We start from the raw sequence: 23,411 nt of genomic DNA on the forward strand, positions 1-23,411 counted from the left end.
AAAATTAGAGATACCAAGGGAACATTTCATGCAAAGATGGGCTCGATAAAGGACAGAAATGGCATGGACCTAACAGAAGCAGAAGATATTAAGAAGAGGTGGCAAGAATACACAGAAGAACTGTACAAAAAGATCTTCACGACCCAGATAATCACGATGGTGTGATCACTGACCTAGAGCCAGACATCCTGGAATGTGAAGTCAAGTGGGCCTTAGAAAGCATCACTATGAACAAAGCTAGTGGAGGTGATGGAATTCCAGTTGAGCTATTTAAAATCCTGAAAGATGATGCTGTGACAGTGCTGCACTCAATATGCCAGCAAATTTGGAAAACTCAGCAGTGGCCACAGGATTGGAAAAGGCCAGTTTTCGTTCCAATCCCAAAGAAAGGCAATGCCAAAGAATGCTCAAGCTACTGCACAATTGCACTCATCTCACATGCTAGTAAAGTAATGTTCAAAATTCTCCAAGCCAGGCTTCAGCAATATGTGAACTGTGAACTTCCAGATGTTCAAAGTGGTTTTAGAAAAGATAGAGGAACCAGAGACCAAATTGCCAACATCTGCTGTATCATCGAAAAAGCAAGAGAGTTCCAGAAAAACAGCCATTTCTGCTTTATTGACTATGCCAAAGCCTTTGACTGTGTGGATCACAATAAACTGTGGAAAATTCTGAACGAGATGGGAATACCAGACCACCTGATCTGCCTCTTGAGACACCTATATGCAGGTCAGGAAGCAACAGTTAGAACTGGGCATGGAACAACAGACTGGTTCCAACTAGGAAAAGGAGTTTGTCAAGGCTGTATATTGTCACCTTCGCATCCAGTGGCCAAAATTTGGGGGCTTCAGCTTCAGCAGATCCAACAAAAGATCTAATAAAATATAAATGCTGACCAGCGCCTACTTGTTTCTTTGGGCAAGAGGATAAAATACTAGCTAAGTCATTGCTTGATTCACTAACAAACTGAAATAATGTTTAAAAGAATATAAAACACTGGATTTGTGTTTCCCATGTAGAAATGTGTGTGCTTAGTCGCTTAGTCGTTTCCGACTCTTTTCGACCCCATGAACTGCAGCCCGCGAAGCTCCTATGTCTATGGCGATTCTCCAGGCAAGAATACTGGAGTGGGTTGCCATTTCCTTCTCCAGGGGATCTTCCCAACCCAGGGATCAAATGCATATCTCCTGCATTGAGAAGCGGATTCTTTACCAACTAAGCCACGAGGGAAGCCCAAATATCAGCTGGGAAGCCCCATGTAGAAATGGTTCAAAGTAAATATATCACATAAATAACATGAACATCAACTGTTTCCATATCCCTGGGGGTTTATTACCTAACGTGTGTTACACTGAAAGGGGATATTTAATATAAACTCTGAGTTTTCATTACTACACTCCTTTTGTTTTGAATTTCAGGAGTCTATGCTTTAAGACATACTTTTTGATGTCTGTAAATACAGACATTTTTTGAACCACACAATTCTTCTGACGTTAAAGAGCACCTGTTCATCTGAAGAAATTGGCCCCTTTGAGGAAGCCATCAGAATTTTACTGTGCAAAAGTCAATCCTGTGCCCTGGCATGTAGTGAAGCAGTGAGGCAATATTTCAGGATCCCTCACCTGGGACAGCCCCCCGCTCCAACCTTCTGAAAGGCAAGACACACCCGGGTAGAAAGTAAAATACTCTCAACGAGAAAAGAAACAGCAACAAATTCTCAGCTTTGCTTAAAGAGTGGGACTTACGAAGGATCACATTTCTCATCACTGTACCCATAGAAAGCTTAAGAATCAAGCCTGCATATCTTGTGCTTTGTAAGTATAAGGAATCTGAAATATACATTTTCTTAAAGAGCAGGCTTATGAAAGGTGCAGAATAAAATGCTGTCAAATGAGCTAGCATAGGCATGATTCCCCTGACGCAGAAATATCTAAGCAAGCACTAATGTAACGCTCGGAAATAATGTTCCTAATGACAACCCGATGACCCAGAGGCAAACACATGATCTGAAAGAGCTTTCTGAGTTTGCTTCCTATGGCATTACACCTGCTGGGTCTGTTATAGCCTCCTAGTTCTTGATGAAGTCATAATTCACACAGAATGGGCACAACCCTCCTTTCATATCAAACAGACTATCTTAATAATCTGTGCAATTATGCCTTGAGCTAGGTTTATAGCTCAGATGGTAAAGAATCTGCCTGCAATGCAGGAGACCCACCCACTCCAGGATTCTTGCCTGGAGAATCCCATGGACAGAGGGGCCTTGCGGGCTACAGTCCAAGAAGTTGCAAAGAGTTGGACGTGAATAAGTGCTTAACAGACACACAGGTTTTTGACATTGTAATTTTGAAATGTTCCGAGAAGTTGTAGCTTAACGTAGCCAAGTTAAATCCCTTTCTGGTCAGTGGGCTCTCCTTTGTATTGATTAAATCTTCCCTGTGGTGATAGTTCAGCATAATTGTGATGGGTAACTTTGTATGTCAACTTGATTGTGTCATGAGATTCCCAGAAATTTAGTTAAATATTATTTCTGATATGTCTGTGAGAGTGTTTTGGATGAGATTAGCATTTGAGTTGGTAGACTGTGTGTGTGTGCGCTCAGCTGCTCAGTCTGGTCTGACTTTTTGTGACCCTATGGACTGTAGCTCACCAAGCTCCTCTGTCCATCGAATTTTCCAGGCAAGAGTAGTGGAGGGGGTTGCCATTTCCTACTCCAGGGGATCTTCCTGACCCAAGCACTGAGCCCACATCTCTTGCATCTCCTACCTTAGCAAGTGGATTCTTTACCACCTGAGAAGCCTAAAAGTAGGTTTTTCTTCCCAATGTGGGGAGGGGAAGCATAATCCAATCCACCCAGGGTCTAAGAAGCACAGAAGGGTGGAGGAAGGGAGAACTCTCTCTCCCCCAGGCAGGGCTGGACATCAGCCTGCTCCTGCCCTTGGACTGGGACTTCTATCACTGACATTCCTTGTTGTCAGGACTTTCTGTTCAAGCAGTAATTTATGCTGTAAGTCTTCCTGGTTCCTCAGCTTGCTGATGGTAGGTTGTGGGATTTCTCAGCCTCCGAATCACACAAGCCAATTCCTCATGACAAATCTCTTTTTATATGTAAGCTGTTTCTCTTGAGAACTCTGACTTATACCACCATTGTCAGCATCAGTACTGTTGTAAGTAATCTAGCAATAAATAATGAAAGACTAATGCTAGCTAACAGCTACCAAAAGCTTAACTCTGTGCCTGGTACTTCCATGTCAAGTTTATAAGGATCATCTCAGTTAAGCATCACAGGATCCCTTAAAAGGAAGAGGAACTATCGTTATCCTAACTTTCCAAATTCAGCATTCTATAGATACGTGTGTGGGTAGGTGTATTCACTTTTTATTTTATATTGAAATCCCATGGACAGAGGAGCCTGTAGGGCCACAGTCCACAGGGTTGCAATGAGTCGGCGATTTAGCAGGCAGGCAGGCACGGCAGATTAACAATGTCATATCAGCCATACATATACACGTATCCATTCTCCCCTAAACTCCCCATGGAGGCTTCCGTTTTGTCAGGGACAGAGAAAACTTTCCCATACAGAAACAAAAATCTATGCCTCCTTTTTCTAATCCAGCATCTCTTCCAGGGAGTTATTTCAACCTAAATCTTATATGACCAATTCAAACAGACATCCTCTTTTTCTCTTCTTGGAGAACAGGAATTAGTCACGAATGTCAAGAGACAGTTCTTCTGAGCCCTTGTTGCATTACAGGCACTGGCCGAGTTTCCTGCTGCAAACAAGTCTGACGTGCAGCCTGTTTTCTGTGGTAAGATGTGTAATATTAAGTAAGCACAACAGATCAACAGGATGATTCGGAGAGTAAAAATTTTTATAATGATGATAAGATGGGGTAATACGAATGAGAGTGACCGTGAGGGCCAGGAAGTAACTAGAGAAAAGTTCTTTGTAAAATGATGCTTGAGCAGAAGCTGGAGGGTAGAAAGTGGTCACCCGTGTGAAGGTTCAGGGAAGGTGGTTGATCGGCTTTGTCTGGTGTTAAGAATGTTTCATTGGATGTGAAATCTTGCATTTCATTCCATCCCAAACTTCGGTCTCCATCATGCTTTACAGCCAATGCATTGTTAGCTTTTACATCCCTGGAGGATTATGTTGCTCTGAGACTTGTATCCAGCAGACTGGGCATTTACATGTCCTTCTCAAGCCCCTCCTCTCTGGTAATGCATGAGCAATCACATCTCTAATCTCCAGTTGCTGCTTTTATTATAATTACCTTTCCTTTCCAGTATCTAAGCATTTTAGTTCTAAACTATGCAGGATATAGCTACTGTGTGTTATCAGAACCAGCTGTTTGGCTCTTTCAGGCTATTTTGAACAGACTGAGAAAGAAAAGAAGCACAAAGGTACTTCTGATGAAAAAAGAAAACACACACACACAACACACACATGATCAGAGCGAGCGCTCGGACTAAACGAACCTGGCACGGTGTTCATCAGTGTCATAAATACCAGGAATATCTGTGTGCTGTTTGTTGAGCATGATGTATTTTTTCAGGAGAGATGCTTTAAATTTTCCATTTTGTGCCAAGGTAAGTTTTATGCCTCCGTAATGTACAACATATGGGTCTTATGACATTAGGCATTATTTGCATCCCAATAAAACAGCTCATTAATCAAATGGCCTGTTATAACCTCCAGCTGCAGAAACCACAAAACACAACCAAGAAGGAGGGTCATTTGTAACTCAGAATGTGCCTTTTAAAATAATATTTGTCTGATCATGTTAAACAGTGGTCAAATGTACAAGACACGCTAGTGTATTAGGAAGGAGATGGTAATAAGGACACAGTGAGTCCTGAAACACACACGTAGTGAATTTCTTCTCTGCCTTTGGGCCACATGTTTTGCTTTCCTCCAGTTGATTTTGAGTGATGTTTTCTTATGAGGTCAAAGCAAGGTCTTCCAGTAGTAGCCAGCATTAGCTATAATAATGCACAGCAAATTAGGAGCAGGTCAATCACTGAAAAGCTCATTAGAGAAGTAAATTGGAATTTTATTCCCACATCCGTGATTACAAACCCACCAAACCTAATGAAATATGCAAACAGTACTGTGAGTCCCAGCCTACTGGTTCTTTCATGTCAGTTCTTGCCATGTGTCAGCCAGGGTCCCAGTGGCAAGCAATAAAAGCCAACTCCAACTATCTTAAGCAAAGGAGGATTTATTTGGAAGAATATCAATGGAGAGAGTGTTGCTGCTAACACAATCTGTGAGAATCTAAAGAATTGGATTTGGGATTAAGTAGAGAAACAATAATCTCCAAAGGGACCAAGGCTGGAAAGAAAATGCACACCAATCGTACAGTAACTAAAACAGTTTGATCGGGAAGTCTCAGCTGCCGTGGAATGGTCTCTGTTTCTTCTGATTTTGCAGCACTCTCTCCAGTTCCAGGAAAGATTGAGGGCAGGAGGAGATGGGCACGACCGAGGATGAGATGGTTGGATGGCATCACTGACTCAATGGACATGAGTTTGAGCAAGCTCTGGGAGATGGTGAAGGACAGGGAAGCCTGGCATGCTGCAGTCCACGGGGTTGCAAAGAGTCGGACACGACTGAGCGACTGAACAACCACTCCAGTCCCGGGGAGAGTGTGGCCAACCAGGTTGAGTCTAGGTCATGGGCCTGCTTGGAGTGGGAAGAGGATCATCCTCTTGGTTTCTTGAGTGGGAGAGAATTGCTCTCCCACTAAGACCTTTGTGACTGTGAACGAGCTTCACTGAGCTCTCAGAAGGGGAGTGGTTGCTCAGTGGTGTGGAACACTGAGTATCTATTTTGTCTCAACTACTGACAGTTTTCAAAAGATGAGTCCTCCTTTAATTATGTTTATACTGTATGTCTCATTTAATTAAAATCCCACAGCCATCACATGGGATTTTCTACTCCCTTCGTAGATGGGGCAATGAGCATTAGGAATATTAAGCGGCCTGGACAACTTGACGTCCTTAGTAAGGTACAGGTCAGTTATCCCGTCTTGGTCTCCTGACTCCCAGTCAAGTGTTCTCTTTGCTGTCCCAGAGCTGCGTCGTTAACTGAATTCGACTTGACCTCTAAATTTCAATGTTCCCAGCCTTGATTATTTGTCTGTACAAAGTATCCCAAGGATTAGAAATTTCAGAGTGAAATATTCTGAAATATTCTAGCCAAGAGCCTTAGGTTCAGAAAACCAAGGGTTTCGCTGAAAGTATGCCTTCATCTGTCCCACATCATATGACGGTCCTTGTGTCATCTGGGGGTCTCACCTGTGGCCCTGAGTGTGAAAAGACACGCCACCTAGACCTATCTCAAGCATGGATTCACAGCTCCACCAGCATTGGCGTCTTTCCACTGCGCCCATCAGAGACTGGGCTATTACACCAAGAGTACCATACGGCAGTTGTGCAGAGGCTGCCACACACCCCGCTACGGCCACCCGAACTCTGAGCTGTGTAAGAAGACGATGCTGACGGTCATTCACGATACTTGTACCCACGAGGGCTGCTGCTCAACCCCACATAGCTGGGGCTGCCTTCTGGAAATTCTGGGCTGAAAAACTGTGCTCTGTTTTACGAAGAGCAAAAACCATGGTGTCAAGCTGCGCTGAGCTCAAGTCCTTGTACTGCCTTTCACAACTGTGTTCATGGGGAAATTTTCCAAGTTCTCTGAGACTCAATTTTATACTCTATAGATTAGCGATTATGATATTTACTTTGCAACATTTTAAAAATTATAAGTAAAATGTAAAGCCCTCAGTTTCAAGGCTAGCTTATATAAATGGATGTTTCATAAGTGGTTGCTCTTACAATTAATATTGCTTTGAGTGATACATGACCAGCAAATCTTTTCAAAGCATTTTTCCTAGGCAGACGATGTATGTTCTTGAGTTTTCAGTACTATGATTCCTCTGCATAACATTTTGCCTAATATAATAGTATAATAGTTTTATATTTGGTGATATGCTTGACATTGCATATATACTCTGCTATTTCTATTAGTAAGGGTTATACCAGAGAAATAAAGTGAGTGAGATATATACATATATATATATTATATATATAATATATATAACTTTAAAGAATTGGCTTTCACAGTGTAGACCCTGGCAAGTTTTAAATTTCTAGAGCAAGCCAGCAGGCTGGAAACTCTCAGACAAAATCTGATGCTGCCATCCAGAGGTAGAGTTTCTTCATCAGTTTTGCTCTGAAGGTCTTTCAACTGATTGATGAGGCTCACCCAGGTTATTAAGACAGTCTCCTGTTTGGAAAATCAACTCATTGTAGATATTAACCACATCCAGATACCTTCACAGTAACACCTAAATCAATGCTTTATTGAATAACTGGTATTATAACCTAGCCAAGTGACACATAAAACATCACTCTCAAGCTTTCTCCAATGGTTTAGACTTTGCCTTCCAATGCAGGGGGTGTGGGTTCAATCCCTGGTCAGGGAATTAAGATCCCACATGCCTGGCAGCCAAAAAACCCCGAAACATAAAAACAGAAACAATATTGTAACAAATTCAATAAAGACTTTAAAAATGGTCTACTTAAAAAAAAAGTCTTAAAAAAATCATAGTCCACCGCTTATCAACTTAACACCTTACTCACCTCTTTAAACAACGCTTTTGGACAGCAAGGAGATCCAACCAGTCCATCGTAGAGGATATCAGCCCTGAATATTCACTGGAAGGACTGATCCTGAAGCTGAAACTCCAATACTCTGGCCACCTGATGTGAAGAGCTGACTCACTGGAAAAGATCCTGATGCTGGGTAAGATTGAAGGCAGGAGGAGAAGGGGGTGGCAGAGGATGAGATGGTTGGATGGCATCACCGACTTGATGGACATGAGTTTGAGCAAGCTCTGGAAGTTGGTGATGGACAGGGAGGCCTGGTGTGCTGCAGCCCAAGGGGTCACAAAGAATAGACATGACTGAGCGACTGAACTGAACCTCCAAGTAAAGACCAGAAACGAGTAACACTTCTGTCTAATATGATACAACTATCTTATACGCAACCAAAAATGCACTAACCTTTTCCTTAGAAGAGGATGCAATGTGGGTATTTTAATTCTCTCTGATATCCTAAGTACTTAAATACTGTGATATAAACATAACTATTATGAGGGCATCTATGTTAGACAGAAGAGGAATGAGCGTAAAGACAACAGAAATACTATATATGCAAACACACTCATATATATACACAAATATTCATTAAAATTATATTAAATTATATTAAATTCATTAATATATTAAATTCATTAAAATTACAGTCCTTGTTCCTTCAATTGGTCACATGGTCATGGCTAGAATTTGTAACTACTTTCTTCCACAACCCACTCCATATTCTCTTTGCTTTTGCAAACACCTGAGTTGACCTTGACCTTTAGCCTCCTTCCTAAAGGGTCTGGGCCATTAGCCGTCTGGCTTGAATTAGTCATTGCAGTTTCCATTGACTTTAATCACAGGTCATGGTAGTTGTAAAACACACCCTAAGAGATCTCCTGCACTCTGCACATAATCTTCCTTACCTCCACCGTGTAGTAGCTGCCCCATTTCCCCACAGGAGTCTAGATCGATAACCCCAGCCTGCATAGGACTCTCTTCTTTGTTGACTCAGAGGCATGAGGAACCAAAAATGACTTCCAGTTCACTTCCAGTTCATTGAAGTCACCATCATGTCTCTTAGTTGGAAGCATTCCTCTCCTCTGAAACAAGACCTCTAGAACCACAGAGAATAAGGGCACAGGGACAGGAAGCAAAAGTTTTGCTAGTGGATCATTAGGGATAACAGTATTAGTAAATAATGTCATTTCTACTTCTCCCCCTGTTCCCTGGACATGTGAATACTGGTCACTGGGGAAACTGCATCATCTGTTAGATGTTGATTCAGTGCATATACGGCCTGCTGGATAGCACTGTTCCAAGTGTTCCAAACACCCACAAGGTATTACCACCTCGATGGCATTATATTAATAATTCAGTCTTCAAAAGGCTATTTTACTGTTGGATCAAGACACCTGCTTGACTTGATGGGGAACATGGCAAAGCCATGAATGAACTCCGCAAGCATAGGCCCATTGCTGCACTCTGTATACTAGGAAGTGATTTTCTTGATCAGGAGCAATTCTGTCTGGAATATCACTATGAGAGATAAGGAATTCTGTATGTCCACAGAAGCATTGTATGCAGGGAAGACAATCTGTATCCAGAGTAAATATCTCTTCTTTTTTTTTTTTCCCAGATTCTTAAAAAACGCTATTTTCCATTATATTTATCACAGCATAGTGAATATGGTTCCCCATGTTATATATAAGGACCGTGTTGCTTATCCATTCTCTATACAGTAGTTCACATCTAATAAGAACACAGCACTGTCCCGTCCCTGATGGAAGTGGTCCAATGTAATCAGCCTGCCACCAGGCTTATCACCCTGGGGAATGGTCGTACTGGGGACTCAGTTCTGCTCCTGGCAGACTGGGCACTCAGTAGTGACCATAGTCAGGTTGACCTTGATGAGTGGAAGTCCTGTGGCTGAGTCCCTGCCACCATACACCCTTTGTTCGTGGGTCCACTGGGCAGTAAAATGGATGGCTAAGAAAAGAGGCTGACTGTATCCACAGAACAGCTCATCCTGTTCGATCAATTATTAACATTCTCCTCTGTAGATGTCAACCTTCAGTGAGCATTCACAAAGTAGCTTTATGCTCTTCATCCATTCAGAGACATTCACCCACATATGTCTTCCCCAGATAGTGTCACTAATTTTCCAGTGATTTGCCTTCCAAGTTCCTGACCAACCCAAACCACTGGCAGCAACATATGAAATCTGCGCAGACTCATTTCTCTGACCATTTCTCTTTCCAAGCAAAATGAGTAACCACAAGAGCATTTCCGCTCACCACTGTCCCACAAGGACGCGCCTAGAATGGCAGGAGGGCTGCAAATGTCCACTTGTAGCTGGTGCCTGATTATCAGGCAGAATCACCTATAAATTAGATTTTTTTTTTTTTCTCTTCTTTGGTCAGTTGGCTCTAGGGAATTCCCTATGGGGCCATAGGTACAGATTTGAAAAAAGAAGGAGCTATAGCAGGAATAGGGAACAGGGGCATTTGGGGCACTTCTTCATGTAACTTATTATGCCTTCAGGGTCTGATCTTGTAGAAATGGAATGCATTTCATCTTGGTTTCGGAGGGGCAGAAAAGAGCAAATTCATGATGCACAGGTAAGACCAAATGGATACTTGGCAACTTATGGTTAAGAATTCTGTCTTTTTTTAGGCTCTGTAGCAAGCCACATGCTCTTTGTCAAAAGGAGAGTAGTTATCTACAGAGGATGGCAAGGCTCTGTCCCAAAATCCTAAGAGCGAACACTGACCAATCAGCATAGGAGCCTCAGTGTGACGGAATAGTGTGATGGAAGGCAATGTTGGTCAAGGTCCCTACAGACTAAAGTATGACGTAGGGATGGAGAGTCGATGTACTCCTGAGGTGGGCCAGTGAAGGTGCATTGCTGGCCTTGCCAGCTGAAATCAGACTGCGTCTGATAGTCTCTCCTAGTGAGTCTCCAAAATAGACGGTCACCCATAACCTCGTCTTTCATACACACTTGATCAGGAGCACCCGTGGTAGTACTTTGGGCATCTCCACTGCTACATCATGCCATAGACCAGGGCCTCTTTACCACTGGAAGCAGGGTTATATTAGTGCCTTTAAATCTGGTCAATCTAATCAGATTAGACAACCAGTTCCAGAAAACCTAGACTCAACTCAGAAGCTCATATTCAAGATTCAAGAACCACTCTTGAACCACTCTTGCTACCAAAATCTGCATCTGTCAGAGTTCTACCAGAGAAGGAGAACCAGTCTGAAAATGACAGATTAAAGGAAGGAAGGAAGGGAGGGAGGAAAGGAGGGAAGAAGGAAAGAAAGGAGAGAGGGAGGGATGAAAGGAGAGAGAGATGGGGAAAAAAATCAAGGATTGGCAAATCTGAAATCTATATGGTGGGCCAACAGATTGAAAACCAGGACAGGAGCTGAGGCTGTCATTCAGTGGCATAATTTTTTTCCATCTCAGAACAAAAACCTCAGTTCTGCTCTTAATCTTTCAACTGACTGTATGACGCACCCCCAGATTATGAAGAATAATCTCCTTTCCTTAAAATCCACCGATGGACTAGCTACATCTACAAAATACATTCAGACCAACACCCAGGTTAGTGCTTAATTGAATAGCTCAGTACTCTTGTTTAACCAAGTGGAGAAATAAAATTCACCACCATACTATTGTCTGCTCAGAAAAATTGGAACATTAGAACATGCAGCATTTAAGGAAAATGAAGTCCGTGGGACTGTCCATCATTCCAAGTGCTGCTCTGGCATTGAACTCAGTCCAGGTAATTCTGGAAATAAATCAAAATCCAATAACTGAGATGAAGCCAGTGTTGATCTGTCAAAGACAGCTCCAGAGACCTGCCTCTCAGAATGGTTAAGCCTCTGGGTAGAGGCCTTGGTCACTCAGTGGGTGAGAATGAAGGGGCGTCCTTGCCCCAAAGCAGTTCTGTAGCACTAAAGCACAATGTTTCAAGTCTCTTTTGAAAATGTTTTCTGAGAGTGTTCATCTTATGTCAATAATAAGAATTATATTCAATACTAAATAAGACTTTTGGAAAGCATCCAAGGAAATGAAAAACAAGGAAATGTGCTTGTTTGTTTATCAAAGCAGGAGGAGGTGGTCTTGGTTGAACAGCTATTTAACTTTAAGGCTATATCACATTACATCACTTCACATTAATTCATCTTATCACCAAAATAACCAGGAGCAAATATTATTATCCCCATTTTAAGTAGGAAAATCAAAGTTAATAATCAGCCGTGCTGAAACTTTCTCCATCAGTCTGGCTAGGAATACCCTTCCCATTACATCTAGCTTCTATCCAATAAGAATATATCCCCAAGAGACACAGATATCTCTCTAAGAATACATCTCTGTCCATCTCAGAGGTGGGGGAGTGGGGAGAGGAGAGGTCTCGAAGAGAGTTGGAATCTGTTTCACCTCTGCCTGACATGGCACTGCTCTGCTGTAATTCCACCCATCTCAGAGGACAGGTAAGTCATCTTTGGGGATATCCAATCACCTTAGAAATGCAGATGACACCACTCTAATAGCAGAAGAGGAACTAAAGAGCCTTGATGAAGGAAATAGGAGAGTGAAAAAGATGGCTTAAAACTCAACATTCAGATATTTAAGATCATGGCATCCAGTCCCATCACTTTTTTTTTAATTTAAATTTATTTATTTTAATTAGAGGCTAATTACTTTACAATATTGTATTGGTTTTGCCATACATCAACATGAATCCACCATGGGTGTACACATGTTCCCCATCCTGAACCCCCCTCCCACCTCCCTCCCCATACCATCCCTCTGGGTCATCCCAGTGCACCAGCCCCAAGCATCCTGTATCCTGCATCGAACCTGGACTGGTGATTCATTTCTTATATGATATTATACATGTTTCAATGCCATTCTCCCAAATCATACCCCTCACCCTCCCCCACAGAGTCCAAAAGACTGTTCTATACATCTGTGTCTCTTTTGCTATCTCGCATACAGCATTATCGTTACCATCTTTCTAAATTCCATATATATGCATTAGTATACTATATTGGTGTTTTTCTTTCTGGCTTACTTCACTCTGTATAATCGGCTCCAGTTTCATCCACCTCATTAGAACTGACTCAAATGTATTCTTTTTAATGGCTGAGTAATACTCCATTGTGTATATGTACCACAGCTTTCTTATCCATTCATCTGCTGATGGACATCTAGGTTGCTTCCATGTCCTGGCTATTATAAACCGTGCTGCAATGAACATTGGGGTACATGTGTCTCTTTCAATTCTGGTTTCCTTGGTGTGTATGCCCAGCAGTGGGATTGCTGGATCATAAGGCAGTTCTATTTCCAGTTTTTTAAGGAATCTCCACACTGTTCTCCATAGGGGCTGTACTAGTTTGCGTTCCCACCAACAGTGTAAGAGGGTTCCCTTTTCTCCACGCCCTCTCCAGCAGTTATTGCTTGTAGACTTTTGGATCGCAGCCATTCTGACTGGCGTGAGATGGTACCTCATTGTGGTTTTGATTTGCATTTCTCTGATAATGATTGATGTTGAGCATCTTTTCAAGTGTTTGTTAGCCCTCTGTATGTCTTCTTTGGAGAAATACCTATTTAGTTCTTTGGACCATTTTTTGATTGGGTCATTTATTTTTCTGGAATTGAGCTGCAGGAGTTGCTTGTATATTTTTGAGATTAGTTGTTTGTCAGTTGCTTCATTTGCTATTATTTTCTCCCATTCTGAAGGCTATCTTTTCACCACTTTATAGCAAAGAGATGGGAAAAATATGGAAACAATGGCTGACTTTATTTTCTTGGGCTCCAAAATTACTGTGGACATTGACTGCAATGGTGAAATTAAAAGATGCTTGCTGCTTGGAAGGAAAGCTATGACAAACTTAGACAGTATATTAAAAAGCAGAGACATCACTTTGCTGACAAAGGTCCATACAGTCGAAGCTATAGTTTTACAGTAGTCATGTACAGATGTGAGAGCTGGACCATAAGGAAGGCTAAGCACTGAAGAATTTATGGTTTCTAAATGTGCTGGAGAAGACTCTTGAGAGTCTCTTGGACTACAAGGAGGTCAAATTAGTCAATCGTAAAGGAACTAAAGCCTGAATATTTGCTGGAAGAACTGATGCTAAAGCTGAAGCTCCAATACTTTGGCCACCTGATGGGTAGAGCCAACTCACTGGAAAAGACCCTGATTCTGGGAAAGAGTGAAGGCAAGAGAAGGGAGTGACAGAGGATGAAATGGTTGGACGGCATCATTGACTCAAGGGACATGAGTTTGAGCAACCCCCCTGGTGATAGTGAAGGACAGGGAAGCCTGGCCTGTGACAATTTATGGGGTCACAGAGAGTTGGACATGACTGAGTGACTCAGCAGCAACAACAAACATCTCCAATTTAACAGCAGATCAAATTCTCAAAGCCTCCCATACCCTCCCAACTACAACCAGTTCCTTCTAGTCTCAGCCCTAATATTTACAGGGCCTGCTGCAGCACAGATGAAGACCCATGCACCATATCTCTTGACTTTTAGGTATAAGGAACTAAGCTAGCAACTGTTATGTGAAATATATTTTGTCCTTCTACCTTCACAAGCGTGCCTTCATAATGACCTAGAAGGTGCGTTCAGCTTTGCCTGTCACAGACTCTTGGGAAGCTTTGTGCTAGAGCAGGGTGACAGCATGGGGGAGCTGGTCTGGCCCTCAGCTCAGAGCACACCCCACTTTTTTTCTACCCCCAGCTCCCTGGTGCACAGGCTTCACATGTGTATTTGCAGATGGCCCACCCAGAATCAAGGCTTTGGCCGCACCTCTCCTCACAGCTTCTTCTTGACCACGTCAGGGACCTAAAGATTTCTACCTACAGAGTGACCTCACCTGCCCAGGAGGGTGGACTCCAGGAAGAGACCCTGGAAGGGGGGTTTGGAACCTGGAAGGGGGAATTCTCCAACCAGGTTGCCTGAGCAGGTTTTAAGAAGGAATGAGTATAGCATAGCTCCTTGCCTCTGGAGCTCTGAGCCCAGTGGGGAAAGACACGGCTGGCAAAAGACCAGAGCAGAGCCCTCTGCAGCATGCGGGCAGGGGCCATGACCCCTGGGTAAGCCACGGTATAAAGACCCAGAATGGCCTCCCGGACAAACTGACCACACCTTCCACTTCCTCAGCCACTTCCTTTACCCAGCCCCCTCGCTCAGCCTGCCCCTCTCACTCACTGTCAATTCTAGACCCATTAAGACAGTGTATTGTTGCAGTGTTCACTTCACAGTAACATACGCAAGGCATAACTTCATAGTCAGCAATTCTAACTACACTCTCAAACTACTCATGCTCAAAGAAATGGTCTGGTGGGGTTTTGCTCTGTAATATTTATTGTGGCAATATCGCAGAGGCTCCCACGAAAACATATATACACACACACACACAGCATTGGTTTGTTCTAGAATCCAATAAAAGGAAGCAACATATAAAAAAAGAACATTTGATTAAAATCTCTAAATACAGGCTTTCCTTTAAAAACAGAAATAGACAATAAATAAAACAGTTGAATTTAGTTAGGTTTTTGTTTCTCTGGATCACAAGGCATAATTTTTTTAAATAGGATGTTGGAAGGTTTAGAAAAACTTGTAACTTTCCTAAACATTTCTGGGCTCCTAGAATCTCTGGTTGATTCATGATTCCTACCATCCTAACTAAGCATTCTAGCCTTGAACACTGTAAGAGCAGATTCTGCATCTTGAGGGGGTGATCCTGTTGATGTATTATGGGAAGTTACTGACCAGTGCCCTATAGGTGTTCACAATACTCACACACACACACACCCCCCCAGACATTTTTACACTTTTTATGTTTCTCATCACCTTCTCTGAATTATCTTTCATTTTCACCCATGATTTTCTTATCATATAGGATACTGTCTTATTTTCTATTCCTTGCTAAGTTATAATGCTTCTCCTATTGTAAAATCTTTTTTTTTTTCCAAATTGGCCATGCCACTAGGCTTGTGGGGTCCTAGTTCCCCAACTGGCAGTGAAAGCTCAGAGTCCTAACCACGGGACTGCCAGGGAATTTTCATAAAGTCATTTTCACTCTCCATTTATTCACATGAAAAGCCTACATATGGCATTTTCAAGTCATCAGCACTAGGATGTGTCCTATACATGGGAGACAACCTGTCTCCATGTCTTACACCATAAAAATTACTTCCTTATTATAAGTAAATGCAACAAGAACCAGAAGCTTAGAAACACTGTGCAAAGAGTCAATCAGTCATTGGGTTAAATGAATTGATCCCTACCACTATCCATAATTGGGGTCACAAAGAGTCAGACACGACTGAGCAACTGAACAACAACAATCCATAAGTGTTTTATCTTTTCTAATCCTCCAGGAATTAAAACTAATTAACACACGAGGTAATTCTTATACACGAATTTGTATTGCTTTGGGAAGTGAAATTATATAATGGGAAAAAAATAGACCAGTTAAAATATCAAGTTCACACTACTTGCTCTATGACATTGGGCAAAATCCAACCTGTCCAGAGAGTCTTCTCTGTCAGTGCATGTGTGTTAAGTCACTCAGTCGTGTCCGACTCTGCAGCCCTGTGGACTGTAGCTCACCAGGCCCCTCTGTCCCTGGAATTCTCCAGGCAAGACTATTGGAGTGAGTTGCCTTTTCAGGGGCTCTTCCAGACCCAGGGATTGTACTGGCATCTCTTACATCTCCTGCGTTGGCAGGCGGGTTCCTTACCACTAGCACCACCTGCCAAGCCCTGTAGAGATAATTGCTACCCAAGAGAGTCATTTTAGGAAAAAGTAACACATGCACTGGTATGAAAGAGACATTCAATGAATATTCATTTCTTCCCTTCCACTAAAGTATAATTAGTTACATGTATGCTATTAGATTTGGCATAGGTGCTATTGAAATCAGGAAGACCAGAGTTCAGATTCATCTAGTTACTGTCCAGCCTTGGGAAAGTAACCCTCCCTGAGCCGCAGTTTCTCCATCTGTAAGATGGTACCCCCCCTCAAAGGATAAAGAGGTCATGGGCATGGGATCCTCTGGTATGTTCCAGACACAGAGTAAGGACTCCATAAATTTCAGTATAACTGAGTACGTGGAATGACACAGACCAAGGTTGCAGTCTGGCCCTCTCCCCAACTATATGACCTTGGGCAAATTACCTCTCCAAGAGTCATTTTCTTGAACTAACAATTCTTACCTCACCAGGTTACCTTATTAGTAAATAAGATAAGAAGGGCTTCCCTGATGGCTCAGACAGTAAAGAATCTGCCTGCAGTGCAGGAGACTTAGGTTCCATCCCTGGGTCAGGAAGATCCCCTGGAGAACGGAACAGCTACCCACTCCAGTATTCTTGCCTGGAGAATTCCAGGGACAAAGGAGCCTGGCGGGCTGGAGTCCGTGGGGTTGCAAAGAGTCTATGTTACCTTGGGCAAATTTACCTCTCCGAGAAACATTTTCTTGAAATAATTCCTACCTCACCTGTTTTTTTACAAGGTTTATCTTACTATTAAATAAGATAAGAAAGGTACCACATTCAGAACATGGACATGTTAAGTGTTAAAAAATGAACTGAAATTATTAATACATTTTTAGAGGAGATATGAAAAGCTACCAGGGGAAGAAAACTATTAGGTTCCTGTATTGCACACTTTTATGGTTAAATCTGCAGCCAAGAAATTAAAAGATGTTTTCTCCTTGGAAGAAAAACTATCATAAACCTAGACAGCATATTAAAAAGCAGAGCCATAACTTTGCCGACAAAGATCCATATAGTCAAAGCTATGGTAGACTTGGACCATAAAGAGAGCTGAACACCAAAGAATTGATACTTTTTAATTGTGGTGCTGGAGGAGACTCTTGAAAGTCCCTTGGACTGCAAGATCAAACCAGTCAATCCTAAAGGAAATCCATCCTGAATATTCACTGGAAGGACTGCTGCTGAAGTGAAGCTCCAGTACTTTGGCCACCTGATGCAAAGAGCCTACTCATTGGAAAAGACGCTGATGCTGGGAAAGATTGGAGGCAAAAAGAGAAGGGAATGACAGAGGATGAGGGAGGTGGATGGTATCACTAACTGAATGGACGTTGGTGTGAGCAAACTCTAGGAGACAGTGAAGGACAGGGAAGCCTGGTGTGCTGCAGTCCTTGGGGACGTGACTTACTGACTGAACAGCAACAGCATGGTTAATTCAGAGAGAAATAGACACAACTCAGAATCCAAAAATAGAAATACTCCGAAAAGCTGTTTCAGGAAAATGGCTGTCTATTGATCCATTGATACGTAGATATTCCATAATATATATTTTATATCACACACACAGAGCACTAATATCCTAGAATAAGCATTGAAGTGAATTGAGTGAACCCTAAGAATTCCCCTATCAAAGCCCCCATCACCCTTAATGGAACACTGAGTATTCCTGAGGGCTCAACAAGACACGCTTTCTCCCAGAGTGTTTGCCATAGAGCTTGGCACAAAAAAACTACTCAGTCATTGTAAATAAGTGTTTCTGCCTCTTTAGGTTTGTTTTCCAATCAGAACGCAAGTGCCTAGAATGCACACGTGGTATAACTCACGTCTGTATCTCTTGCATCTAATGTAGAACCTGGCACCTAGTGAGTCTTCTGCAAGCCTTGAACCATTCATTCATTCATTCATTCATATCAATGAGTTTAACTAAGTTAGTGAAAAGGACAGCACAGCGTGATATGTCATTGCCTTGGAAGGCTGGGAATCCAGCCACGGGATTTTCTTGTTTACAAACCTATCAGTCAAACTCAAAACTGCTAGGCTGTTCAGACAGTGGTAAAGCAGTTGCCTTATCGCTCTCTCCTCCTACTGTTAGAACAAGCATCTCCTAATAGACGTCCCTTTCAGCAAGCTGGCACATGCTGTGAGCACACCAGATAAGCCAGGGTGATAATAACAAAGCTAATCTTGCAGAGATTAAGTCATAGCAGCTCTAGAACAGAGGCTGTTGGGATGTCAGAGGCAGCGATCTTCCGTGGGAGCACTCGAAAGAGGAGTGGGAGGAAAGGAAGGGGCTGGATAAGGATCCAGGAGAACCTGTCTCTGTGTTTCCCTGGCCCAGGAAGCCAGGGAGGCACTCTAGGGGGTAAGTCCTATGGAGCAGAAGGGTGAGGAACTGTGAAAGGGCACAGTGTCTCCATTCAGACTCTTGTGTTGGCAAAAAATTTAAAAAGCAAAACTGTAACTTTTGTGAATCATCTTCATTTCTCTGGGATTCCCCTGGTGACTCAGACAGTAAAGAATCTGCCTGCAGTGTGAGAGACCTGGGTTCCATCCCTGAGTTGGGAAGATCCCCTGGAGAAGGGAATGGCAACCCACCCCAGTATTGTTTCCTGGAGAATCCCATGGACAGAGCAGCCGGGTGGGCTACAGTCCATGGAGTTGCAAAGAGTCGGAAACGACTGAGTGACTAAGCAAGCATCATTTCTGTGATGAGAAATCTGATTTATTTCATGGCCCGGTCCGTTCTTCCCCTCCTCCCCCAGAACTGTGTCTAGGTGGTTTGAGCCGGCTGAGGGTGTTGGTTGGTTCTAGAAATGGCAGCCTGGACCTCACCTTGGACCTGCCCACCCTGGCATTGGGACATGTCCCTGTCCCTGGTGGGCATCCTGCCTCAGTCTTCACTTGTCCCCCTACCCCGCCCAGCGCAGCGCGGGCCCCTGTTCCTGAGGCGAGGTCGCTCTGGGCCTGCACTGCCCTTTGCCCCGATCCTCTCGGAGGTGGCGGATCCGCGGCCCTTCCAACGCTCTGGGGTCAGACAACCTTTGAGAGAGCCCGGCACCCTCTGTCTCTGAGAGCCTACTTTCCGGGGCAGGGGGATGCCTCTGTTGATGTGTGCTCTGCGGAGGGTGGAGACCCGGGGCAGTGAGGCTGTCCCAGGACCACCTACTGGCTGTCGGTGCAGCTCTCTGTGTCCTGGGGCCTCACGCCCCCCGGACCTCCACCCTGGATGCCGACTCTGGATTCTGGGCTTTCTCTCCCCGCTGAGATCCTCCAAACCCAACCGGGCTTCATGTCAACCCTCTCTTCCCTGGGTATAATGCTCAGTCCCCAGGGTGAGCCTTTCTCATTTTTAACCTTCTACATCCCTTCAGCCCATGACTCTTGAACAGCCAAGCCAGTCCACTCTCTTCTGTGACCGAGTTTCCTAAAGCCTGAGGTGGCTGTGATGATCTCCCTTTCCAGAGGCCAGGACCACCTGTACCGTCAATCACACAAGGTAAAGCCAGGGAAGTCTGTGCTCGGAGATTTGGAACAGCGGCTCTGACTCGCCCAGGGGAGGGTGCAAAGCCAACCTATGCAAACTTCCCACCAAATCTCCCAGGGCTCATGCCCTTTGTTCCATACAAACAAGGTACTCCAGAAAGGATCTAGCTGAAGAATGGCTCTAAATCAGAGGCTAAGAGAAGATACGGTTGACTAGGAGCCACTCTGGAACCCTGATGCTGAGGCTGAGGTCAGGCTGAAAGCCGCAGATAAAGCCCTGAGGGACCCAGCCCCACCTGCAGACTGAGGGGAGCAAAGAACCCCTGCGGATCTGCGGCTGGGGTGTGAGGCAGGTGGTCAGGTGGGGCAGGTTCCAAAAGCAAAGAAACTCAGGTAAGAACTGAAGCCTTAAAATGAACAGGATCTGGGGTTGTGAGCCCGAGGCTGGGAAAAAGACCTCCAGATGAGCACCTGGATGCTGACTGTGGAGTAGGCTTCCACTTTGTTCTGCCCAGGAGTGACATGACTTTCCGGGTGGATAGGAAGAGCTGAGGATCTGAGCTCGGGCTCAGCCAGCAGAGAGCAGCATCACAGCTCTGCCCGGACCTTTTTTCCCTCCTGCTGTGTTGCTGTGCTTCTGTTTCCTTATTTCTAAACCAAGGTGGACTTTGCCCCCAGCTTGATGTTTTTAAAGTTGTCACACACACACACACACTTTGTACAAACAGACTCAGTCAGCTGTTCAGTTCGTGTTCTCTCCAGCAACTCAGGAGCTCAGTGGATGCTAAGGAAAATTAAAGAACTTCCTCTGGGCCTCTCTCATGGAGACATCAGCTGGTTTCCATGAAAGGGTGACTTTGACTCTCTCCCTCCTTCCTGATACTGTCTACAGCCCTTCAAGAAAATTAAACCCTCAATGTCAGTCCTTGGCAATCACAACCCCATCTAGAGCTATCATTTTATTTAAGAAGCTTTCCTAATCATCTGGGTGGCTACGGACTCCAGCCTTGCTCATGATCAATCTTGGACATGGGCTAATCATCATAAAAGATAATGACCTTGCATCTAGATGCATAGGGGAGGCCCATGGTGGGGGGAAATGGCACATGAGTATTAACTCATCTCAGAAATTCAGGACACCCTTTGTTTACTTCCTCTGTTTTTTCCTTAAGAAGGAAGACCCAACACATGGAAGCGGCATCGAGCAATGAACAGAGCCTTGGGGTGGGAAAGGGAGAAAAAGGAGATCTGGGTGCTGGGCTTGGCTCTGAAACCTTAACCACTCACATTTATACAGGGGGAGATGGGACTGGGTCGATGATTCCTGGGCCCGATCCTCAGAATCACTTGTAGAATAGTAACAATGACAAGATCCCTAGGCTATCTATTCCCCTCAGAGCAACTGCATCAGAATTTCTGGAACTGGTGCCCAGAAGCCTGGATCTTTCAATGTTTTCCCGGAGATTCTTAAGATCTGTCATATCTGAGAACTACTGGACTCTATAGATAAAGCCCAGACCACTTCAGCTTCAATAACCACCTTCTGTTGTATTTGTCCTGGAGAAGGAAATGGCAACCCACTCCAGTACTCTTGCCTGGAAAATCCCATGGACAGAGAAGCCTGGTAGGCTACAGTCCATGGGGTTGCAAAGAGTCAGACACAACTGAGTGACTTCATTTTCACTTTTCATTGTATTTGAACTGTGGTGTTGGAGAAGACTGTTGAGAGTCCCTTGGACTGCAAGGAGATCCAACCAGTCCATCCTAAAGGAAATCAGTCCTGAATATTCATTGGAAGGACTGGCTGATGTTGAAGCTGAAACTCCAATACTTTGGCCATCTGATGTGAAGAACTGACTCATTTGAAAAGACCCTGATGCTGGGAAAGATTGAAGGCAGGAGGAGAAAGGGACGACAGAGGATGAGATGGTTGGACGGCATCACCAACTCAATGGACATGAGTTTTTGTGAACTCCAGAAGTTGGTGATGGATAAGGAGGCCTGACATGCTGTGGTCCATGGGGTCGTGAAGAGATGGACACGACTGAGTGACTGAGCTGAACTGATTGCATTTACATTTTAGTGACTGCTATGATCCACTGGAGAAGGGAATGGCAAGCCAGTTCAGTACTCTTGCCTTGAGAACCCCATGAACAGTATGAACAGTATGAAAAGGCAAAATGATAGGATGCTGAAAGAGAAACTCCCCAGGTCAGTAGGTGCCCAATATGCTACTGGAGATCAGTGGAGAAATAACTCCAGAAAGAATGAAGGGATGGAGCCAAAGCAAAAACAATACCCAGCTGTGGATGTGACTGGTGATAGAAGCAAGGTCCGATGCTGTAAAGAGTAATATTGCATGGGAACCTGGAATGTCAGGTCCATGAATCAAGGCAAATTGGAAGTGGTCAAACAGGAGATGGCAAGAGTGAATGTCGACATTCTAGGAATCAGCGAACTGAAATGGACTGGATTGGGTGAATTTAACTCAGATGACCATTATATCTACTACTGTGGGCAGGAATCCCTTAGAAGAAATGGAGTGGCCATCATGGTCAACAAAAGAGTCCGAAATGCAGTACTTGGATGCAGTCTCAAAAACGACAGAATGATCTCTGTTCATTTCCAAGGCAAACCATTCAATATCACAGTAATCCAAGTCTATGCCCCAACCAGTAACGCTGAAGAAACTGAAGTTGAACGGTTCTATGAAGACCTACAAGATCTTTTAGAACTAACACCCAAAAAAGATGTCCTTTTCATTATAGGGGACTGGAATGCAAAAGTAGGAAGTCAAGAAACACCTGGAGTGACAGGCAAATTTGGCCTTGGAATACGGAATGAAGCAGGGCAAAGACTAATAGAGTTTTGCCAAGAAAATGCACTGGTCATAACAAACACCCTCTTCCAACAACACAAGAGAAGACTCTATACATGGACATCACCAGATGGTCAACACCGAAATCAGATTGATTATATTCTTTACAGCCTAAGACGGAGAAGCTCTATACAGTCAACAAAAACAAGACCAGGAGCTGACTGTGGCTCAGACCATGAACTCCTTATTGCCAAATTCAGACTTAAATTGAAGAAAGTAGGGAAAACCACTAGACCATTCAGGTATGACCGAAATCAAATCCCTTGTGATTATACAGTGGAAGTGAGAAATAGATTTAAGGGCCTAGATCTGATTGATAGAGTGCCTGATGAACTATGGAATGAGGTTCATGACATTGTACAGGAGACAGGGATCAAGACCATCCCCATGGAAAAGAAATGCAAAAAAGAAAAATGGCTGTCTGGGGAGGCCTTACAAATAGCTGTGAAAAGAAGAGAAGTGAAAAGCAAAGGAGAAAAGGAAAGATATAAACATCTGAATGCAGAGTTCCAAAGAATAGCAAGAAGAGATAAGAAAGCCTTCTTCAGCGATCAATGCAAAGAAATAGAGCAAAACAACAGAATGGGAAAGACTAGGGATCTCT

The sequence above is a fragment of the Bos javanicus genome, chromosome 10, assembly GCF_032452875.1.
Source record: "Bos javanicus breed banteng chromosome 10, ARS-OSU_banteng_1.0, whole genome shotgun sequence".
NCBI lineage: Eukaryota > Metazoa > Chordata > Mammalia > Artiodactyla > Bovidae > Bos > Bos javanicus.